Source organism: Salvelinus sp. IW2-2015, linkage group LG10 (assembly GCF_002910315.2).
Source record: "Salvelinus sp. IW2-2015 linkage group LG10, ASM291031v2, whole genome shotgun sequence".
NCBI lineage: Eukaryota > Metazoa > Chordata > Actinopteri > Salmoniformes > Salmonidae > Salvelinus > Salvelinus sp. IW2-2015.
This window is the reverse complement of record NC_036850.1, coordinates 11,052,377-11,073,772: the sequence shown is the minus strand read 5'-3', so window position 1 is coordinate 11,073,772 and position 21,396 is coordinate 11,052,377. Positions and strand designations below refer to the sequence as shown.

The window sequence follows — 21,396 nt, the reverse complement described above, 5'->3', positions numbered from 1 at the left end:
TGTGAGAGAGAGAAGGAGTGTTTGGCTGTAGGGGTATTTGCATGTATGAGTGTGTCACACAACCCAGATGCTTATGTCGAGGATGAAAAAAAGACGGCTAAAACAACAGGCATTATGTGCTTTCTGAAGGCTTTAGGATAAACCCTGGTGGTAATCAAGACTGTTCTGCTTTGACTCTTCCATGGCTGTCCCTTGATTACCTTTTAGCCTTCTACTTTGTTGTTCCTCTGTCTCCTTTCGCCTCCTATTTCCGTCTTAATCCTACTAATTTAATTCTCCCTTGATACTCTCTCTTTCCCTTCATTCCTCTCCTTCTCTCTCTCTCTCTCTCTCTCTCTCTCTCTTCTCTCTCTCTCCTTCTCTCTCTCTCTCTCTCTTCTCTCTCTCTCTCTCTCTCTCTCTCCTCTCCTCTTCCTCTCCTCTCTCTCTCTCTCTCTCCTCTCTCTTTCTCTCTCTTCTCTCTCTTAGTCTCCTCAGTCTCATCGTCTCTCGCCCTGCACTCTTCTCTTCATCGTCTCTCCTGTCAAGCTGCAGTCGTTCCTGCAAGTGAACGTCAGCCAGGTACACGTGGATGAGTGTGCCAACACAGACTGTGGTGGCAGCGGCGGCTGCTCCAACGTGCTGAGCGTCAGCGATACGCCCACTGTGGTGGATTCTGGGAGCATGTCACTGGTGTCGGTGGCGGTGGAGTCCACGGCAGTATGCAGCTGCTCCGGTAGAGAACACGTCCACAAGATCTGTTCCTCCTATCCCAGAAACCCCTGCTTCAACGGGGGCATCTGTGTCGACACTCAGAGCGGGTACAGGTGAGAAAGAAGTCATACCACCTGCAGTGAAATGTTCACACAGGGGAAGGGGTTTAATTGTGTTTACAGTTGTGTACGGGTGAGCTGAGGTATCAAAAAGCAGCAAATAGCCTTTGGCAGCCTGACCTTTTAGCAGTCACCAGGGTGGGGGAAGGGGAGGCTCAGATCTGTTGTTTCCCTGTTGAGATAGTGATGGTTGCCTGGAGTCTGCAACAGATAGATGAGAATGAATACCTGGTAGGAGAATGCTTTATAAATGAGAGTGAGGGCTATGTGTGGAAGACGAATCAATAAGTCAACTAATACTTAAATCTTGCTAGAGGGATGAAACTCTTTGAAAGTATTTGGCCAAAAACAGGCAAGTGGCGCCGTGCGCCTCCCTGCTCGCTCACACAAATGCTGTGCTGGTGCTGAATGATAGGTCAAGTGAAGTTTTCAAAAGGATCCAAGCCCCTCTTTGTGAGTCTCATCACTTAACCTACCTGCAAGACTTCTCACAAATATGAGGTACACAGCTTTTAGCCTTTTTCTCCAATTATCCAGAGCCAATAATGCTATTGATTTTCTTCACTGAGTAACAATACCTAAACAGAGAGAAGGGGACTAACAATCCATTTTACAAGGGGGGCGAGGGGGGTAATGGTGAGGAGGAAAGAGGGCAGCAAAGTCATTTGGTACGGGGGTTGGAAGGTGAGGTGGGGGTGAGGGGTCGGGTTAGACAACCAGATAACATAGCCGAGGCTGTTTAAATAACCTCGTTAGCCACGCCTGATTATTCTGCTTCATCTCTAATTGAACAGAGTTAAACCATGTCCACAGGTCTCACCTCTCTCTCCCTCTCTCTCTCTCTCTCTGGCTCTCTCTCTCTCTCGCCGGCCAGGCCTTTGATGTCTTTCCGACCTGGGCTCAGCTCGCTGCTGTAATCCCAGCGGTGGTTGTTTAGGAGAGAAGCTTTAGCTTCAGTATTGAGCTCTGTGTTCTACAGTACAGCAGCCATGTTGCAGTGCCATATGTCTGGTGCCTCGGTTTCCTCTCTGCTCCTCTCACCTCCTCTACCTCTCTCCCCCGGTGCCTCTCTGTTTTTGGTTCCCTCTTGGTCCTCCTGAATGAATTTCATAGTTGTGCTCTGAATGTCTGAGCGAGCTCAACGTCAAGCTAAATACTTCTGGGATCGTGTTGAGGAGGAAGGCTAAACGCCGCCGGTGATGTGGGGGGAATTTTCTAATGATCTTTGTGATTAAAAATGCAAAGGAAATGAACACATCAAAATACCAACCTGGCCGCTACACGAAGGGAGGTATTTAAAAGGGAATGATGCATGTTTTATCATACGTCTGTGTCATTTTTTGTTAGGGTGTTTGCAATGTGGAAGTGCACTTAAATAACAGTGCACAAACAATTTAACGAGAGCTCGAGATCATTTAAAAAATATATATATTTCATCTCTGAGAATTCATGCAACATTTTGTGGAGACCACTGTGGAGACCACTTAGGTACAATAAAAACTGGAGACTGTGTCCAACTGTTGTTTTTAAATTAATCTACTCACTTTCACATACGCCGGGTTGCATCCGGTTTATACGGACCAACATCACATGCGCGCTCTGACCCAGTGCGCACTGGGAGCAGCACGAGCAGCGACGATGTCATCCAAAATCATGGCAGACATTGGATGAATTAAAACAAATATTTATCTTTGGCTGTGAGTGATGAAAGACAATGTGGCCTCAGCGACAATTCCTTGAGTAATTCAATAGATGGTTTTGTGCACAAAGACCTAAAGTGGCTTATTAGGAATTTCCAAATCTGACTTCTCTATGTGGCCGTGTATAGACATGGTCTTTCTGGGCCAGGAGTCAGTTAAACTGCAGTACTGAAGCAAAACTGTAGGAGCAGTCAAAACCGTGCTTCTAGACCAGAAACCTGACCCCTTTTCGTGGAGACACATAAACTACTACACGGCTGTGTGTCTGGACTGAACTCTGTGAGCAGAATCACCATATTTACTAAGGCACTGCTCTGGGGAGGTGTTGGCCATTCCTCCTGTGGATTTCACTTGTGCAGACTTCTGATCCCACGGACGTCAACACAGCCACAGATGATACTTCAGTTGGCGCACGCTGACAAACCTATAACGTTAGTCTCCTGACTGAGAGAGAGAGAGGACGAAGGAGGATGACGGAGACACACACACACACACACACACCCCGTGCAAACACACACATCGAAGGTCCCTCGTTTGAAATCCACCGGCATTATTAGTTCATATTCAGAGGTATTCTGCTCCTGGTTTGTCTAGAAAGGAGGTGTATACAGATGTTCCTGAAAAAATTGCCAGACATCTTGCCCAAAATTTGAACATATGCTCAAATGCTCTTCCTGGAATTGTCCATCCAGCTTCCCTTTGAAACACGATAGGAGGAGAAATTTAATTTGGTTCTCTGCTGTTTAATTAAAATAAGAAAGTAAACCCAGGATTTGTGTCTAGTTGGACGTACTAAGCGTGTAATGTGCCTCGCCATTGGTCCGTACCAGAATGATTTATGCAGCCAACCCAGAGTTAATCCCAGCTCTCTCTCTGTTGCAGACACATATTGGCTTTTAACAGTTGAACTAACATTGCCAGTTTGGCCCAAACACAGGATAAAGATGTTGATGTGTCAGAACAGAAGAGCCTCCTTGTTCATGACAAGTTGTCCTTGTAGAACTCACATCCTTCGGCTTACGTTATAACTGAAAAGCCAAGAACTTAAAAAGCTGTAAAGTATTTTGAGTCTGTGAATGTAGCGAATAATTAACAATGTTAATAGAAATTCCTCACATTATACGTATTCAATTATGACATTTCTACGATTATTGTTTCCACTAGAGAATGTCTTTATAACTGAATAGGGCAGAGGGCAGTAGCATCCTCTGCAGGCTTGGGTGTGTGAAACCGTTCAAAGACAAACGCAAGCCTGGTAATAGTTATGAGACAGAGGCAGTGGACGGTTGGCAGTGGACGGAGCAGAGCACAGAGCCCTGGCCTGGTTTATCACTAGGCATTGAGCACACGGATGTAGAACTGCGCAGATGCATAGAGATCCCCAGCGACGCAGCGCAGAGATTTAAGATTTAAGAAACAACATGTAGATAATCGTGGCGCCGGGATTAATAGCGGGATTTGGAAATGGAGGGCAGGGGAGATTACTTGGTCCCTTTCGAACGCTAGCAAATAACATTCCCATGTGCAAGCAAAGAACAGGAAATGAGCAAAGGAAAAAAAAACTCAAGTACAGTAAGAGGATTGGGCTGAAATCATGTTCCTGATATCTCTGATGGGATAAATGAGAGATTATTCCCTGAGACTGGGTGAATTGTTTCCAAACGGAGAGATAAGGTAGGTCAAGTTTCCAGTGTATTGTCTTCAATCCCCCTATCTTTACATCTCCTTCTCTCTACAGCCTTATCTCTCCCTCTTTCTTTTCTATAAGTGATCCCTCCGTTGTACTTTACTGTCTGTCACTCTGGGAGATATGTTGATGTCTTTGATGGTCAGGTGGTCTGATGGTGTAATACAAGCCTTGTTTGCTGCTCGGGGCCTAGTCACACTAAGCCGTGACCGTGCGTGTACACTTCCTCCCTTTCCATGTGATAGTGGTCAGGTAGACACATGGCTCCAGGCTGTAACCACATCCAGATATCACTGGACTCAACTCCCTGCCTCTCCACAGTGAGATGGCATTATAGTGTCACTATAGGATCCTGTTTGGTAAACCTGAGCCTATAGGACCTTCATCAGAACCAGTGCTCCTAGAGCTCCTAGACCAAACGTCCTTTCATTCCTCTGCGTCATGGTCGGGATACCATGTTGTTGGAAACAGAACAGTCCGACGTGCATGCTGATCTGCAACGTTCACCACCTGCTGTTGTCCTCTCCCCTATAGTATAATAACGCATGCTATTTAGCAGATGCTTTTATCCAAAGCGACTTACAGTCATGCGTGCATACAGTCCTCTCTCCTCTCCCCCTTTTTGCTATGGTGTGCCTTCTAAACGTGGGGTGTATAGCTTTGATTACTGTGCCTGGTTATTAGAAGAAGCATGTTATTGTGTTAGCGCACGGCCCGCCTGCCTGTTTCACTCCTCCCGCATTAGCATGTCTGCCATGTGCCAGGGGGGACTATCATTTCCGACAGTCTCTCCTTTTCAATCTGGGTTCAGAGCAGAGACTGGGAAATGGGAAAGACTAAATGCAAGAGTGTCGGATGTGGCAGCCAGGCAGCCAGGAGCTCTTCTCTCTCTCTTCGCAGCACACAAATGAGAGAGGAACGAAACGAAGGGAGCATGGCAGTCTGGAAGACTATTATTAGGCTGCTGTGAGTAGGGTGATGTAGAGGGAACCGGCTGAGAAAATAGCTGGGCTTCTGACTGAACTAACTAGAGAAAGCCACACTTGATTGATGCCACAGGATTGCCCGTGTGTGTGTGCCAGCTATATTAGCTGTCTCTACAACAGGTGGATACAGTGGGGTGTCTGTCTGTTCTGTCTGTCTGTCTGTCTGTCTGTCTGTCTGTCTGTCTGTCTGTTCTGTCTGTCTGTCTGTCTGTGTCTGTCTGTCTTGTCTGTCTGTCTGTCTGTCTGTCTGTCTGTCTGTCCTGTCTGTCTGTCTGCGTCTGTCTGTCTGTCTGTCTGTCTGTCTGTCTGTCTGTCTGTCTGTCTGTCATGTCTGCTGCTGTCTGCTGCTGTCTGTCTGTCTGTCTGTCTGCTGTGACAAAGGAAGACTGAATGAAGGAAAAGGGATGACAGAATAACCCGAGGGAGGAGTACAGCTGTGTTCGGTTTGCTATGTTGTTAATAGTGATGGGATTCTCCCTATGGTACGGTCTGATAATGAGAACATTCTGCATGAAGATGGGAGTGTCTCTCGCAGAAGGAATCACTAGAGGCCAACAGTAGTGGGAGAGCAAGACAGACAGAAGAGAGAGAAAGCTGAAATATAGTGTTCTCCAGATTGTGAGCAGTCCTTGGGGCCTAATATAGACTTCTAGATGCTTAGTTGGATGTACACTCACAATCTTTAGTTGTTATGCAATTGAAAACAATTAGAAGCAAATTGTGTGGTGTGTGCGTGCGTGCAGCTGCAAGGTGTGTGTGTGTGTGTGTGTGTGGTGTGTGGTGTGTGGTGTGTGGGTGTGTGTGTGTGTGTGTGTGTGTTGTGTGTGTGTGTGTGTTGTGTGTGGTGTGTTGTGTGTGACTGTGACTGTTGTGTGGTTAAGCAGAAGCAGGCATCCCATCCCGCCCTCAGCAGGACATCCTGATAGAGCAGTCTTGCGTGATAGATGAGGGAATAACTCAATTGCTTTGTGATGTTCCTCTTCCTTGTTATTTTGCCCTAGATGCCAGTGCCCTGCGCAGTTCGAGGGGCCAGAGTGCCAGCAGACCAACCACAGTTCCCATGGCAACGCTATGCCTGTCCTCCCATAAGGCCTTGCTTCGAGAGCCGTCCTCCCTGGAGTTCATCAACGGAGGTTGCGATGTGCTGCTGCTCTACAGCGGGCCCCTGGCCCAGCTACAGCCCTGGGACCTTGAGGACTTCATGGCCATAGGTACATATCTACTTATTACTCACAGAGGAGAGGGACAGGAATACAGGATAGAAGAGAGACCAGGGTAGAAGGGAGGGGCAGCGCATGCATGCGTCAGTGTTGAGTGCTGGTAATTGTGTTTGCCGTACACTGTGATGGCGCGATAGAGATAGGAAGGTTGCATGAGGCAGAAATGCTCAAATTGTCCTCTACACAAATCAAATCAAATTTATTTATATAGCCCTTCTTACATCAGCTGATACAGTGCGTGTACAGAAACCCAGCCTAAAACCCAAACAGCAAGCAATGCAGGTGTAGAAGCACGGTGGCTAGGAAAAACTCCCTAGAAAGGCCAAAACCTAGGAAGAAACCTAGAGAGGAACCAGGCTATGAGGGGTGGCCAGTCCTCTTCTGGCTGTGCCAGGTGGAGATTATAAACGAAACATGGCCAAGATGTCAAAGTTCATAGATACCAGCAGGGTCATAATAATAATCACAGTAGTTGTCGAGGGTGCAACAAGTCAACACCTCAGAGTAAATGTCAGTTGGCTTTTCATAGCAAATACACAGCTCTGTCTGAATTTGCTGGTTTAATATAAACAAGACTACTAAGGTTCTTTTTACACTGGAGACTCTGCCAAATTAGTTTGGGGTGGAGGAGTTTCTTTGAAGGGGGGTCAGCGTCAGCCTACACACAGCTCCTGAGGCCTTAATGAGTGTAACACTTGGTGGTAAAGACTGATCTGTTGTGTGTGTGTGTGGTGTGGTGTGTGTGTGTGTGTGTGTGGTGTGTGTGTGTGTGTGTGTGTGTGTGTGTGTGGTGTGGTGTGTGGTGTGTGTGTGTGTGTGTGTGTGTGTGTGGTGTGTGTGTGTGTGTGTGGTGTTGCAGTGTGACAGCATCAGGTCTTTAGGGGTTAATGAGGGGCTCGTTATGAAAGTAAAGGCTTATTTGTCATTCATTCCAGAATTAATTACAACGGGGTGTACATTTTAGAGCTTTAATGAACTTGTTTAGCTATGTGGACGTGCTTAGCATACAATCTCAAGTTAAGGTCTGGAGTAAATAACATACGATGTTTGTGTGTACGTGTTTGTGGCTCCATTCCACATTATGTTTGCTTTCGAGTATTAGCACTCGATTCAATGCTGGAAGACATTTTGTGTGTGCGTGTGTGCATGTGTGTATGAGTGCGTGCGTGTATGTGCGTGTGTGTGTGGGTGTGTGTATGTGTGTGCGTGTGCGCGTGTGCGTGTGTGTGTTTGAATGGGAAACAAAGGAGAAAGGATACAGTAGAAGTGTCAAGTTTCAATGTTTTTTTGCCACATGCACAGGACAGTCTTCAGTCTGCAGTCTCAACACGATGCATAGTTAGTGTGTTGTACTGTGAAGATGTAAAGATGTCTGCAGATGTTGCAGTAAGTCAGGGTTTCCCAAACTCGGTCCTTGGGCCCTTCCTGGGTACACGTTTTGGTGTTTGCCATAGCACCACACAGCTGATTCAAATAATCAACATCCACAGCCTCACAGCCTCACATCCCAGTCCACAGCTACTGGGTGTGGAGGGAGAGACATAGTCTGAAGAAGAGAGACAAAATCCAACAAAAGTCTGTGTCACATGAGCTTCCTATTCTTAATCCAGCACTGTGCCAGAGAGGACAGAGAGAGTGACAGGGAAGACAGAGAGCGATGAATAGAGCATGGATATTAGTGGAAGGGGTGTCTGAACAAGATGTGTAGAACATTTTAGAATTGCAGGAGGGAGATATGGCAGAAAGGCAGAGGGGAGATGGCAAGTATATACGGCTGAGACTTAAAGCGAGAAAAAGACAATAACAGTTCAGCCCAACGTCTCTATATTACTCTCACCCACAGGTTGACTGTGTCAAACCTTATTATTTCTCGCTGTTTAGCAGTGCAACCTATTAAACCTTATCATTTCCCACTGCTTCCCGGCCCGTATCTCCTTATTAAAGACGTTGAACGGCTCGCTGGCTGCCTCCTGCAGCCCTGCCCACTCACTGTCTGTTCTCCGCTGTGCTTTACCTTGCTGTGCTGTTTATTCCCCCATGGGCCTTTGTACCATGCATCACCACCACTAATGTGGCATAGCACAGACCTGCCTCTGCAAAACACCCCTGCATGTCCTACATTCTCTGCTGTTCCCCTGGGATTAAAGGCCCAATGTAGCCATTTGTACAGTATATCAATATCTAATCATTTCTGGATAACAATTAAGTAGCTTACTGTAGTAGAAATAAACAAAAACAGCTTTTTAGCAAAAAACAACCGTATTTCTCAAGCAATAATTTTGCTAGGACTGTCTGGGAGTTGTCTGAGTGGGGACGGGGAAATTGAAAACCAGCTGTCATTGGCAGAGAGGTTTGGAACTCTGTTATTCATCTATTAACTAATTCACCACCTGGTGATGTCACCAGGCAAGCCAAAACTCCACCCATGCAAAACATGCTGATTAGAAGGTCCTTGGTAGATTGTATTTTCAACCAGAAACTATCAGGAAATAATATAATTTTTTTCACTCTTTTAAACTGTTAGTTTCATCAGCTGTTGCACAATATGATACAAAACACAGGAGAAACATAATTTTGACTGCACCGGGCCTTTAAGTGATAGAGCACCGAGCCAGTATGGCAAGTAGCCTGCGTTTAAAGCAGGGCTGTTCAATTCCGGTCCTGGAGGGCCGAAACACTTCTGTTTTTTATTTCTAACTGGTAGTTAATTGCACTCACCTGGTGTTCCAGGTCTGAATGAGTCCCTTATTAGAAGGAGAGGATGAAAACCAGAAGTGTTTCTGCGCTCCAGAACTGACATTGAACAGCCCGGGTTTAGAGAGAATGGCATCCTATTCCCTTTATAGTGCACTACTTGACCACAAAGTAGTGCATTATAAATTGAATAGGGAACTATTTGGGATGCGGCCAGTGTCTGTTACTGCCCAGCTTGGGCCTGTATGAGATTACTGGACAGGTCTGAGGTGATTTGTTCTGGGCCGGACAGAGCAATGGATGTTGCCCTAGCAGGGAGGAAGATGTCTTTGGTTCTGCTTGTTAACTTTTCCATGGCTCATAATCTTTGCCCCGGTCTGATGTGGGTCAGACAGATATGTGCTTCATACTGAAAGCATTATATTGAGTTATGGATGTGTATAGTGTAGGTTTGCATGGCATATGGTATCTTTTAGAGTGCCCATTGGTCTGTCCTCACCTCTAAATGTAATACGTGGTATATTTGTCTCTAAATCCCGCCAGAGATCTAGACCCTGTCTGTGCTGTCTCCTGCCTTTGACTGCTGGAACAGTGAGATCATAGTTAAATGAGTCGCATTATTGTAAACTCCCCCTTCTCAAGGGTACGAGCCATGGGGCTGAGCTTGTCCAATCAATAGACAAATTAACCGGACAAATTAAATTTGGGTCCTGCAGAATGGGAAACAGGCTCTCAGGGCTCGGCTGGGGATCCAGTTTACACCTCGTTGCCAAGAGTTGCATCCAGCTCCAAGGATAGAGCAGAAAAAATGTCATCACTCACTTTGTCTCATTCTGACCTGATGGCAGCCTATTTATCATGCTTTTAATATGTGTAATTCAGATTTTCTTAATAAATGCAACTAAAAAGCCAGATGTTTCAAAAAATGATTGAGTAATGGTATGGAAATAAACTCAATGAATGTAATGTTTATTTGCTTGCAGCTTGTAAGCCAATTTTTAACAGGCAAGGTTATTGCATTTTTTTACCCATAATAAATTGAATCATAATACCCGGCTGAATGTAAACATCTCATGCATTTTGCATTGGACTATTTTTACATATTTTGCTTTATGCAGTACTACTGTTGGTGGTCTCAGAAGGAACTGAGAAACAGGCTGACTAAGAATGAGGTGAACCCCCCCCAAACATGCACACACAACCCCCCAACACACACACACACACGTGTAGACACAGCATCTGGCAGATGAAAGCGAGCAGAGAGCTACACTGAGTGTGAAACGCACATTACGGTCAATTTGCAGAAACCTGTTTCACAGTCTTTTAGCGCTGCGCCCGTTTCAAATATCGCTTTTAAGTTTGGGTCCTGTTTCCTGGGGGTATGGGGGTGTTTGCTGACAGTCAATTTATATTAAAGGCACCACAGTCACAGACTCTCTTTCTCTGTTGCTGGGCTGCTGATTTGTATATACTGAGTGATTTGTAATGCTGTTTATGCAGTCCATATGGTCCCTGCCTCAAACATATTCCCTTCAGGCCTTCAGAAAAGAGGCAATTTTTCATATTTAAGTGGGAGTGCCATGCTATGGAGGCTGAGACCCTCTGGCTTCCCCCTCACCAAGACGCTCGACAGGGAAGGTTCATCTGCAGGGATGTCGAGGAGGAGACCATGATGAATAAGGGATGAGGAGGGGAGATTAGCCGTGACCGTGCTGAGTCCACCAACTGGAGTTTAAGAGCAAAAGCTTGTAGTAACCTGAGTACACCCGGGCGTACTCTCCCTGTCCAAGATCATTTGATACGGGCATAACATAAAGCCCATTTGGCCTGTCTGCCCACCCTTCAGCCTCCCTGCATGACCAACACAGCACAGCCCAGCCGGTCCATGCCTGTGGAAGTTCTCCTCTCAGGCCCTCAACATCCCTCTCCTCTCCTTCCCTCTCTCTTTTCATCTCAACCAAGCCTCCACCGTTCACACCTGTCACCCCGCAGTCTGTCCCCTTTTCTCCTGAAATGTCACGTCAGTCCCAACAAGGAGGGTCGGGACCCTTGTCAGATTGAGATACCCTGTGGGACAGTGTCAGTCTCTTGCTTGATGGTGGTGGCCACTGTGGGCCTTTCACATGAAAAGGGCTTTTCACTCAGGCTTAGGCTGGGCTCTGTACATCAGTGACTTACTGCTAGCTCAAAGTAATCTCTGTCTGAGCACAGGTTGCCTACTGGGAATCCACTGTGAGAACACTGTAGAGAGACAGGTGGGAGAGGGAGAAAGGGAAAAGGTTGGGGTTATGAAAGAGAAAGACACGACAAGCCAGATAGAGTGACTGTCATGGAGAGAGGCAGGGTGGAAGAGAATGGGATGACGAAAGCCAGAAAACGATAAAGACCTAGAGAAGAGGGAGAACAACCCTCTCTGTCGAAAACAGAGCATTTGCAAGAAAATATAGCGACGTRGAGTTTATATTTACAGCGCTATTCTCTCCTGAACTCTTAAACTGTGGATGTCATGTTGATTTATGGARGAACCGTGGTTGGTTGACATGTTGTTTACCCACAATCCTTTGCAAACAGTACAAGGCATACAACGAGTCTTAACTGGTTCATTAATTTTTAATTTCCCATTTGACTAAGTCAGAAAATAGAATCACTTTTTAATGTTTATTGTCTTGTGGTGGGGGGGAGGGGGGCATAATTGCATAGCGCCAGGCACTGTTGTAATCCTTGTTGTGGAGTGAGCATGATGACGTCGGACTGTTAGTTATATTTAACTGGTTTACTATTAGCTTTGCACCTTTGACTGTTTTTCAGGTTCTAATACTGGCCCAGGTTATTAGATGTCATTTTAAGTACGTCATCTTTCTGAACAGACTGCTGAAAGCACTGAGGTGGTGCCTGTTTTTACTTTAGCCTGGGGTTGGGTGAGCACACACCACTCTTACAGAATTTCGACCGTTTATTTATTTATTTATATTTTTTATTTCACCTTTATTTAACCAGGTAGGCTAGTTGAGAACAAGTTCTCATTTACAACTGCGACCTGGCCAAGATAAAGCAAAGCAGTGCGACACAAACAACAACACAGAATTAAGTTGAACGTAGGTCAGTTGACTCTGATTGGTTGACTGTGCTTCGCTGTGGTTGCTTGTTCTTGGTGTGTTGCAGTGATCAGATGAAATGGGTACAGAAGTGATGGCCTCAGGATGAAGTGGTCTGTGTGTGGTTGTATCTGATCCTCCCTGGCATTAAGAGTATGTGATGGGGGTTTGAATGGTCATCCCTGGGGATGTAACCACCATGTGTGACCTCATGTCGGTGTCCTCTCTCTCTCTCTCTCCCCTCAGAGCTGATCGATGGCACTCCCACACTCAAGATAAACCATGGCTCGGGCACACTGGTCTTGCAGTTGCCAGGCAACGTGAACGTGGCGGACAGACGGTGGCACCGTCTGGATGTGAGGAGCAACAGTAAGGTGGGTGTCTGAAGTCTGAGCGGCTGCCAAGCTTATACCATCCCATGGACCCCCCCCCCACACACACACACACACACACACACACACACACACACACACACACACACACATCTCCCCCCAACACTAGCCATATGCTGTTCATTCTTATAGAACTCCAGGGGAAGTTTAATGCAAACAGGTGCTGTCTCTGCTAGACTAGTCCTGTTTTCATGACATCGTCTGGAGAAGTAGGAGGGTTGGAGTGGTTTGGATTCAGTGGAGATGGAATGGGTACCTCCTGAATACATTACTGTGTACGGCCGCTGTGGCTGTATGACCGCGCTAACAACAACTGTGTTCATCTACCAGATCTGAAAAACAAACTCAGGGTTATTCGGGAAATAGTAAATGTATTATATAAACAGTGTCATACAAACACTGTATTAGTATTTGTATGCCATTTACAAACTCAAAATGAATGCACCTCAATGTCTGCCATGAAATAACTTGTTGAATATGCTCGTTGAAAACAATGAACTGGTTTTGAGTAGATGTTGAATGGGACCTTTTAGAAGCAAATTAGTTACATTTGTATGGTTAGTTAGTTCTTGCAGTAGAATATAGTACAGATCGATATAATACAGATATTAAAGAGGAATTACTGGCAATAATGGAACTCATATTAGACTGGTGGGCCAGCCAGTATCTGATGTCTTGATATTCCTGATGTCTTGATATTCCTGATGTCCTGATAATCTGGATGTCCTTATATTCTTGATGTCTTGATATTCCTGATGTCCTGATATTCCTGATGTCCTGATATTCCTGATGTCCTGATATTTCGGATGTCTTGATATTCCTGATGTCCTGATATTCCGAATGTCCTGATATTATCTGATGTCCTGATATTCCTGATAGTCCTGATGTGTTTATATCCCTGATGTCCTGATATTCCTGATAGTCCTGATGTGTTTATATCCCTGATGTTCTGATATTCCTGATGTCCTGATAATATCTGATGTCCTGATATTCCTGATGTCCTGATATTCCTGATGTCCTTATATTCCTGATGTGCTGATAATCCTGATGTCCTGATATTCCTGATGTCCTGATATTATCTGATGTCCTGATATTCTTTATATTCCTGATGTCCTGATATTCCTGATGTCCTGATATTCCTGATGTCCTGATGTATTGATATTCCTGGTGTCCTGATATTTCTAATGTCCGGATATTATCTGATGCCTTTATGTTCCTGATGTGCTGATATTCCTGATGTCCTGATTTTCCTGATGTCCTGATATTATCTGATGTCCTGATATTCCCGATGTCCTGATGTTCTGATATTGCTGATGTCCTGATATTATCTGATGTCCTGATATTCCTGATGTCCTGATGTCCTTATATTCCTGACGTGCTGATATTCCTGATGTCCTGTTATTCCTGATGTCCTGATATTATCTGATGTCCTGATATTCTTTATATTCCTGATGTCCTGATATTCTTTATATTCCTGATGGGTTGATATTCCTGATGTCCTGATATTCCTGATGTCCTGATGTGTTGATATTCCTGGTGTCCTGATATTTCTAATGTCCGGATATTATCTGATGCCTTTATGTTCCTGATGTGCTGATATTCCTGATGTGCTGATTTTCCTGATGTCCTGATATTATCTGATGTCCTGTTATTCCTTATATTCCGGATGGGCTGATATTCCTGGTATCCTGATATTCCTGATGTCCTGATGTGTTGATATTCCTGGTGTCCTGATATTCCTGATGTCCGGATATTATCTGATTCCCTTATATTCCTGATGCCCTTATATTCCTGATGTGCTGATATTCCCGATGTGCTGATATTCCTGATGTGCTGATATTCCTGATGTCTTTATATTCCTGATGTGCTGATATTCCTGATGTGCTGATATTCCTGATGTGCTGATATTCCTAATGTCCTGATGTGCTGATATTCCTGATATTTCTGATGTCTTGATATTCCTGATGTCCTGATAATCTGGATGTCCTTATATTCCTGATGTCCTGATATTTCCGATGTGCTGATATTCCTCATGTGCTCCTGTAGGAGGTACGCTTCACACTGGACCGCTGTGCTGGGGCCACCGTCATGGAAATGGAGGGAGTGGGCAGCTGGCTGACCACAGAGGACCACTCGTCCTGTGAAGTCACTGGGGTCACGCCCAACCTGGACAGGTAACCTACTCACGCCTCTCTCTTTCTCTCTCTCTCTCTCTCTCTCGCTCTCTCTTACTCTCTCTCTCTATTTGTGTCTGTCTGTTGCTCTCACTCTTTCTTTCTCTCTTTCTCTCTACATCTAGCTCTCTGTCTTTCTTGCACTCTCTTTCTTTCTCTCTCTCGCTCTCTTTCTTTATTTCTCTCTCATTCTCTCTCCCTCTGCCTATCTGTCTCTCTCTCTCTCCCTATCGGTCTCTCTCTCTTTCCCTCTCTCTCTCGCTCTCTCTCAGGCTCTCTCTCTCTTTCTCTGTCTATCTTTGTCTCTCTCCTCCTTTATACAGAATAGACACCTTTTACATAGTCAAACTCAGAACATCAGATTGGTGGGGGACAAGGCTATGTATTACGGCTTGAAAAAAGTACTGCAGTAGAAAATAGGGATGGATAGGTGTATGAAAAGATACTGAAAAGTACTGACAATGTTGTTATTTTCTTCCTCAGGCACCTGAATGGGACCCAGGTGTTACAGCTGGGTGGAGTCAATGAGAACCTGCCCTATGTCTACCCACAGTTACAACACAAACACTTTACTGGCTGCATTCGGAACCTCATTGTCGACAGCAAGGTAACGCTCGCTACAATGTAATTCTTTCCAATCAGCATACACCATAAACAGCCTTGGGAAGCAATTTAGTTCTTATACAACACGTAACATCTCCATTGTAAAGAATTACACTTGTACTGCAGGCAGCATGGTGGTGTTAAACTGCATACAGCATCTCACATAAATGCTTTCAAACCTTTCCCACGGACATTGTCACAGCAACACTTCTGTAGAAAAGGTACGCTCCGGGATCGCATTCAGTGCATATCCACTAGACACAGTCTGAACTGGTAGATATGCCACTATGGCAACAGTCGTCATGGGGAGGACAGCGGTTCTTCTGCCCATGTGACTCCATGACACTGTGTGACACTGGGAACTAAAGGTATTTGTCACTAAAACACTCTCCTGCACGCCCGCTGGCTCCAAAACGTAGGGCTGAGGTTCGATACAATATTCATAGATCTCTTATTGTAGAGTGGAAAGACTGGGGGCGTGGGTGGAACATGTGAGAGAGGGGGAAGACAGGAGGAAAGGAGGAGGATGTCTGTGCCATTGAACTTGTTCAAGCGTGAGGCAGGGGTGAATGTTTGGGCAAGAGAAGGGAAGGCGCGGATTTTTAGACTTCAATTGTTTTTCTATTCTGAATCTACATTCTTCCCACAATGTCACAGTTGATTTATGTTACTCTCTGTCGTCGCTTCTCTCTCTCTCTATTTGTCTGTATCTCTCCTGCTCTCTGGGACAGATTAACTATACTATGGGTCTGCAACCATGCACTAATGGTTTTCATTTTCAAAAATGAAATGATCAGTAAAATGAATGTGAAGAAAAACCAATCTGTAGATGAAAACAGCCTTTTCTTTATGAAAGCAACTTGTGAAAACACTGATGCTTTCACTGAAAGCGACTTACATTGATGCAAGCATACATTTTTCATATGAGTGGACCAACGGGGAATCGAACCCGAGATCCTTCCGTTGCAAGCGCTATGCACAGAGGACCACACATACGCAAATGATTAGCAAGTCTAGTCTTCTACATCTATCCAACTCTGTTCCACTCTCTCTATCCATCTCTATATTTCTGAGTGAGGCAGAGACGGGTGCTCACTACTGGGAAAGTCTGCTAATTATGTTCGGTGAAAAGATGTGCTTGTGATTGGTGTCTCGTGCACATCAACAAACACACACCTGCACACATACTCCCGTACACACAGAGATGTATGTTGGATCTTTGAGTGTGTGTAGTGTCTCTCTGTAAAATGGGTTTTGACCTCTGTCTTGAGAAGGATCAGACTTGGAGTGCCCAGCTCTATGGTGAGGTCAGAAGCAATTTGTACCGTTTTGCAGATTGGCTCAACGGCTACCGTGGTTTACGAGCAGCCAGCTCCGCTGAATGGTGGGAACTCGTAAACGGGGAGATTGGACATATTAATGTCCTTTACGGTATGCTATTGTGAGCAGGACTTAAGATTTCAAGGTTTTCCTGTCCTTTCACAGCATTGCCCTCCGCCAGCTCCTTTGTGTGCCTGTGGATTGGTTTGATCCTACGAAAACCCAGTCATTTACATTCCAAGAAATTGCATGAAAGGTGAAAGCATAAAGTTTCGGTGACCTTTGCCCTCAGTTTTTTGGAAAACGAACAATTGTTATTTGGTTCTCTTTTTCCCTCTCTCTATCCATCTCCTTCTCTCACTTGTATCTATCCTTGTGCCTCCCTTTGTACCTGTCTACTGCTTTCTCCCATTTCTATCTTACACTGTACAATGTTAATATCTCCCTTTGGCATACATATCCTACTCCCCCTTTCCCCCCTCCATCTCTGTCCTCTCTCCATCTCTCCCCCTACACAGTTCTATGACTTGGGCACTCCAGCTGACTCTGTGGGCAGCTCCCCAGGCTGTCTGACTACGGATGGGAGCTGTGTCAACGTGGGCATCCCCTCCTGTGGCCCTAGGGGGCGCTGCCATGGAGAGTGGGGCTCCTTCAGCTGCCAGTGCATACCGGGGTACACTGGGAATCAGTGTGAGTAGGGTGTACCATATGCCACACCTGAGACCAAGTGGTAGTGTGTTGAGTGTTTGTTTTGGAGGTGCATGCGTCGAGGGCATTGGATGAATTTGATTTTTTTTGCTGATTATATTGAATGAATGTCTGTGAGATGAAATGTGTTATATGTTGTGCTGGGGCTGCAAGTCAGATAGTCTCATGGGGAGGTGTGTGTGTGTCTGTGTTCAACTTTCGTTAGTTTGTTATGTACAGGATCACAGGATGCTAACACTGCTTACTTTGAGGTTCCTTTCGGAATAACAACCATTATAGAAATAATAATGAAGATAAGCAATTATCGAAATTAAGTAAAGTTGGCTCAGTAGATATAGAATACCATTTTAACATAAGTATATATAAGGAGAGGCACAATTTATAGACAGTATATGTTTTGGTAGACAGAGATGTGATATGTGGTGTGTGTGTGTGTGTGTGTGTGTGTGTGTGTGTGTGTGGTGGTGTGTGTGTGTGTGTGTTTGTGGTGTGTGTGTGTGTGTTGTGTGTGGTGTGGTGTGTGGGTGGGTGTGTGTGGTGGTGTGTGTGTGTGTGTGGTGTGTGTGTGTGTGTGTGTGTAGTATTTTTGTGCTAGGTGAGATTTGGAGAAGTCAGAGGCAGGTGGTCAGTTCAAGTGTTGCAGAGTCTGATGGCTTGGTAGATAGAAGCTGGTCTGTTGGTGTTGCGTGCGTCGCGCGTGCGGGATGCATGCATGCGTGTCTGGTCTGAGTGTGGTGTGGGTTATGGATATTGGACTGGTGGAGTCAAATGGAGATGAAAGAATGCTTGGGGAGCGGGTGTTTTTGATCTAAGATTCAAGTGCGTGTGAGGGTATATTAGGCTAAAGTATTGTGAATCGATTAGTAGAGTAGTGTATCGTTTGGATTTCACTCTGGATGATATCAGTTCAGAGACTGCCTAAGTAATATAGTGGTGTCAGTTGTTTATGGTGAGATGGTCTAGCTGACTACTGTCTTTTCTTCTGTGTTTTTGGTTGGCAGAAGTTTCCAGAGTTATTCTTTTGATGGGCGGTCAGTGTTATTAAGTTGGCATCTCCTCTGCCAGCGGGGCGGAAGGTTAAAGTTGTTCTGGTCCGGACCCGAAACATGGTAGTGTTATCCTCAGCCTACTGTCCAAGGAAAATCAATAAGAAACCTTTTGTGAGATACCTTGCACATAGAGGTGAGACTGAGCCTTATTCTCCTCTTCTCTCTCTCTTTTCTCTTTCTCTTCTCTCTCTTCTTCTCTCTCTCTTTCTCTCTCTCTGATCCTCAATTTCTCTCTCTGGCTGTTCTTCTCTTCTCTCATTATCTCTCTACTCTTCTCTCCTCTCTCTCCGTTCGTCTCTTCTCTTCTTGTCTCTTCTATCACTTTGTTTTCTTTCTCTTCTAACTTCACTCTTACGTCTGGCTCTTCTTTGGCGCTAGTAGTCCTCTTTCTTTTTCTTTCTGTCTCTCTTCCTCCCTCTACTCTTCTCCTTCTTTTCGCCGCTCTCGTTATTTTACATTCTTCTTTCTTGACTCACCTTTTTGGGTCTTCATATTCTGGTTTCCTCCTCGATCTTGGAGTCATATTATGCTTTTTTCCATGGGGGCCCCCCATAAAAAACATGGTTCCTCACCCCCCCTCCCGGGCCAAACTGGTGGGGTTGATTGGAAAAGGTTAATCATAACATTAGTGTCATCCGTTATGTATACTGCTGTTTTTACAACATTTTCTCTCATCCCCTAACCTTCCCCATCATCCACATATCTTTACTACAATGCCACAGCGTGGGGAGTGGATTCATCACAGGAACATAAATGTCAGGCGTTTTCCGTGTGCAGCCAGTGTGAAATGCACCAATTCTGCAGACATCCTCCGATATTAACCCACAACAGAAGTGCAACGTTATAGTGCCGTGTTTGCTTTTATTCAGCCCACATTAGCGTGTGTTTCTCTTGGCTGAATGTATGCTCAGCGTCGGAGGCTTTCAGAAGGATCTTGAGATGCGCCCCCACACTCCATGGACTCCTTGTTTGAGGAGGAATCCCTACCTCACAGTGGCGTGTTTAGATTGCTGATTGCAGCTTTTTGTTTTGTCTCTCCGCTCTCCTCTCCAAAACGTCACTGATTAATTATCTGTATGCCATCAGACTGGCGCGAGGAGAGCGCTGAGATGTGCGGCTCGCTCTCCGGAGTGGCAGGTTAGAGATTTCATTAGCGCAGCTCACAGTGTGACTCATGTGGTTGAAGCCTCACAGCGGTAGCCCTTATCTTTTTCATTCCCTCGGTCTTTTTTTCTTGTCCTCCGTCCTGATGGAGCAGATGCCTCCTGGGGTTTCTTGGGAGAGAGGTGTCTCTGATCTGTAACGGTACCCACTGGGCACACACTGGTGGAATCAAAATTGTTTCCGCGTCATTTCAATGAAATAACATTGAACTAATGTGGAATAGACATTGAGTTGACGTCTGTGGCCAGTCGGTAGGCTAGCATTACTTTTCACTTCTAGCCCTGGTGAAGGCCAGCCGGACAATAGGGATGATAAATGCCATTTTAACATTGTTAACACCAGTAAAACAAAAGGGAGGAGAAGCCTTGAGCTTCCTGTCAATTAATACTTCTTGTCTGGTAGCCTGAATATAGACTCAGGAGCATATTGTACCTGTCAGATGTCCTCTACTCTCGCCCTATGCCTTGATGCCTTAGATTATGAGAGATGCAAGGGATCCCCACGTGTATCCAAGATCAGAAATGTTTCTGATTGTCTGATAGCTGTATGGTTTTCTCTCTCTCTCTCTGCCAACACACTGTGTGTGAATGGGTAGGTAGCATGGATCAATGTACTGCCTAATGAGACAGCTACTTTATTCAGCCAGCTGGGGGTTATATAGAACGCTTTTGAAAGTAATAAAGAGGCTGCTGATCTGGAAGGACGTAGAGATAATATACTGTACACAGAGATAATATACTGTACACGGGGATAAGACAGGGGTTGCATAAGCATTCACAGACATACCTCAACCTTATTCCCACCCAGTTATAAACCCTGGCTTCATTTTTCATTTCATCTTCACACTTTCATTCCACCTGAATCCTGGTCATAGGGGTTATTGGAAGTAGATTTTGACTCCATCTAAATGTATCCTTACTAATGCAGATTGGGGACAGAGCAGCGCTCGCTGGGTGCAGTAGAGGGAATTGGCAGCAACCCGAACCCCAGGCGCCACCTGAGAGAGAGCAGGAAACGGAGCTTATTCCCATTCAGCTTTAATTGGGGGGGAACATGAGGTGCCTCGGCAGCACTCGCTTAGTCTGGTAAAAGCGCCATCCCACTGAGGTCTAAAGATAATTAATAGTTCATTAGGAAACCTTGAAATAAGCAATCTCTCACCAGGAAAACAACCTTGGAGCCATCTTAGTGGAGCTCACTGCTTTTTCTCATGCATCTGAGCCAGCTGATGGGGTGGTGTATCAGGAGGTAAGCAGTTCACAGCTGTAGCCTTTTAGCGTGGGGGGGAGTAGAGGTCGAGGTATACGTGAGAAACTCTTCCCCCATATCCTCTCTTTCTGCTCGTCTCATACCACTGTTTACGTCGACATCAGCGGTGGAATAAAATTGAGTGTTTGCAAATTATGCTCAGCGGGAGCCTCGCAGGACGTTTTTTAAATCGAAATGAAGGCTGCTTCTCACCATATCAATGGCCCGTAGACTAACACACGCCTCGCTTTGGATCTGCGTGCCTGGATGCAAATAAACTGTTTGTCTTAAATGAATATTGCTCTCTGAAAGTCAAGTGGTTATCATTCGGGCCAGGCTGAAATGGAATTCGTTTTCTTTTCAACATTTGAGGAAAGAGAAAAGCATGTTGCATAGAAAAAAGGAAACTGTCAGGCTTGCTGGATTGGGGCTTGTTGTTGTTGTTGTTGTTGTTGTTGTTGTTGTAAAACAGAGTGGAGAGAGATAGAGAACGAGGGAGATAAGAACAAAGATACGGATAGGCCAAAGAGGTAGATAGAGAGAG

The 21,396-nt window shown here is 45.3% G+C and overlaps 1 pseudogene; it reads left to right on the top strand.

Annotated features, from left to right (window-relative positions):
• The window catches only part of LOC111969271 (neural-cadherin-like), a 224,035-nt pseudogene that overhangs the window by 184,766 nt on the left and 17,873 nt on the right, over positions 1-21,396 (top strand).